A 3,284-nucleotide genomic window follows, 5' to 3' on the forward strand; every position below is an offset into this window, starting at 1 on the left:
TAATATGGAGAAGATGGATTGTTTATATTTAAAAGTAGCATAGAGTGGTGGAATATAATTTAGGTTTTTAGTAAATTTGTTCTTTTATATTTTACCTACTCATGTAGAATAATATACTTTGTGGAGTTAGAGATATTAATATTTGCTTACTTATATTTGAATATTATCCTGGGATTAGGTTTGGGAAGTCCGGGGGGGGTGGGTTTTCATATAGTATTGTGTAATATTTGTGATGTTTTTTTCTATGATGAAAATAATAAAAATTTTATATTGAAAAAAAAAAAAAAGGCTCACTGCAGTGTTTTATTAGTCAGAATGTTTTTTGGGGGGCGGGTGCCTCTTCCAAAATAATAATGGGAGACACACCCCTGCAGACAAAGAGATGAGTTCATATCTATACATTTAGGAAAGGATGTAAGAATGAAAGGATACATATATAAATGTTTTAAATAAATAAATATTCATAAGTAATAACATAATATACCTCCTTCGCTTCCGTCCTCTACAGAGAACAATAGTTACAAGAAACATTTACATCTTGAGATCCAGGGGCTGCTTTGGAAATGTTCTGATATTGCTTATGTCTGGATGTGTCTATTAAATAATCCTATTGATCGGAATACTGATTTTCCCCACCCAGAGAAATCAATCCCCACTGATCCCTATTGTCCAGCCCCACAAAAAGTTGAATGCAAACTAAAACATTCTCAAGAGACACAGAAATCTCTCTATTGTCTCGGGTCCAGTACTTTTGATGGATTTTCTTAGTTTGAGTCAATCAAATAGGGTATAGTTTAGAAAGAGCCCATTACATCAGTGCAAAGGCATTATCCAGAAAGAGAACGTGACTAAAACTAGGAAAATCTTCTCCTGAGTAGAAAGTCTTTGCCAAAGGAGAAGATTTCCTCTTTGCCTCTTGAGGTCTAGAAACAAATATGTGATGTGTCAATTCTGCCATCACACCACTGCAGCCCTGCTTTGCATTGATGGTAGCCTGACAAAAAATGTAAGGAGGGGGATAGAGGGATAGAGGGATAGAGGGAGGGGGGATGACAGGAACTAGAAGTGCCAATCAGAGACAACAATTGGACAATCCAAGGACACAGACATGGGAATGGAACGTGAACGCCCACCAAAGAGGCACCAAACTTTAGAGCTGTTAACCAAACAACTAATCTGAACCTTATTCGACACTGGCAAACTGACCAGGGGGAGGGAGGCCTGGGAGAAGTGAAAAATATAAGCTTTACATGGGAATCCTCAGATATGGCTTTTCCTAAACTGTAACCACTTGGCTTTAGTAAAAGCATACCTTTCCCTGCAAAATGAATCAAGGGTCTTTCTTTTCAAATGCCCAAGCTGGGACAGCCCTGACAGGAAGGCTCTCTATTAAATCAGTGTAGGTGTAAGATCCTGTGGAGCAGTTTGATGGTTGGATGTTAGAACTGCCACTCAAAAGAGAAAATGCCTCCTTCCTTAAATTGGGGATGGGATGTAGAGAAAAGGGGGGAAAGGTGTGGCTAGATGTCTAGATCTGAGAGGTGTTCCCAATCCTATTGTGGGAAGTCAGACCTCCCAGAGAAATAAATATTTTGGGGGATATTAAAAAGGCAGAATGTTATATTTTCCCAAAGGAATAATGGAAAATCTTAGGCAGAAATCACCACTCCCAAGTCTCTCTACCCCAAACAGAAACCAGGTCTGTAGAAATGCAGATGTGATAATCCTGTCAGAAAGATTGGAGCCAGGAAGCTTGGTGTGCATGGGATTAGAAAGACCAAGATCCCTAGAATCAACCAATCTCATCCCAAAAATCCAACACAGGACATAGTCATCAGCCACACCCCCAAGAAAGCAGTTTAGGACATAATAGATTTAACCCACCACCATCAGACTACCAGAAAAGCACACGCAGACTCAGGTCAAAGTTCATGCCACAGGAACAGAAAAGAACCTCAAAAGCCCAAGAAGATATAAAAACCCAACACTCTCAACTACATGTGGTAAGCTTTCCCAGAGCCACCTTTCTGTCTGGCTCTCCTCTTCAATAAACTACAACCTTCTTTCTAAAGCAGTCTCCATTTTGTTTATTCCCAGCTTGGACTGGACCCTGATGAAGATTTTTCTTTCAACACTACTATTTGGAAATGTTCCACGGACCAAATGATACTTTTTTACATTCTTATTTATAATATTGATGACTTTCCCAGATAGCAAGGACACTTGATGGAATACAACAAATTGATTAACAAAAAAAAGAAGGCATACTGGATACTGGATGAAAATTGGCCAGTATGATGGGATCCAGGAATAGTTTCTTCAGGAGAACAAGGCCTCCTTGAGAGATGCGAGAACAACATCTCTCTCAAGGATGAATTTATGCTGGATCCAGTTCCATTCCTGGGTCTGATCCCAATAACAGAGACTTTCTGCTTCCAATTTTAGTTCTTGCCTACATCTTCTTTCTTGATCTTTGGGCATTCAGACCCCCCACAGCTCAATACCATTCTTTTAAACAAATTGAAGCTTTTTTTAAAAAAAACCTACCATAACTAACATCTGCTTTTGGAGGAGGAGCTGAGAGACCAGGGAGACACCGAGATTGCACAGCAGTCCTAAGTGAGTCAGTGCAATGTCATGCAAGACCAATGTCCCCACTACTGGGAGGACCAATCATCCACAGCTACTTGATTTTGCTAGGATTAAAATGGAGAATCTTTCTTCCCATCCAATAGACTTCAGGCACTAGGGCAAAACTTTGCTTGGTCAATCAATGGCTGTATAATTGAATATCATCAGGGTAAGGATGATACCTGACCTTGAAATGAGAAGGCCTCACTGAAATACCTTGAAAATCAGGGGTTTGGGCTCATTGTCTCCCCTACAATCAACACTGAATAGAAAGAGCTTCAGAGAATGGAGAGAACCACATAACACTATGTATCCATTCCTATTACCCCAGCCAATCCAGAGGTGTATCATGGGTGATGGTATCTTTCCCACACCAGTTCACTTCTGAAGACATACTTCCCAAGACAAACACAGCAGACAAACTTTTATGATTCCAACTCATTGTTGGATAACTCTCCTGTAGAGTTTAACTTAACCTGACACCTTGAGAGATCCACCTGCCAACCTTTAAGTTCTATGGGAGAAGTCAGAGATTAATTTCATCACCTGCCATGTTGGTATTTATAAACCACTTATTCCATACAAGTATTGATATGATTGCCCAGACTTACTAGGGTACAACTGATTGTCACATGACACCATGCCCCATGAAT

This window comes from Protobothrops mucrosquamatus, unplaced genomic scaffold, assembly GCF_001527695.2.
Source record: "Protobothrops mucrosquamatus isolate PMUCROS unplaced genomic scaffold, P.Mucros_1.0 scaffold760, whole genome shotgun sequence".
Taxonomy (NCBI): Eukaryota; Metazoa; Chordata; class Lepidosauria; order Squamata; family Viperidae; genus Protobothrops; species Protobothrops mucrosquamatus.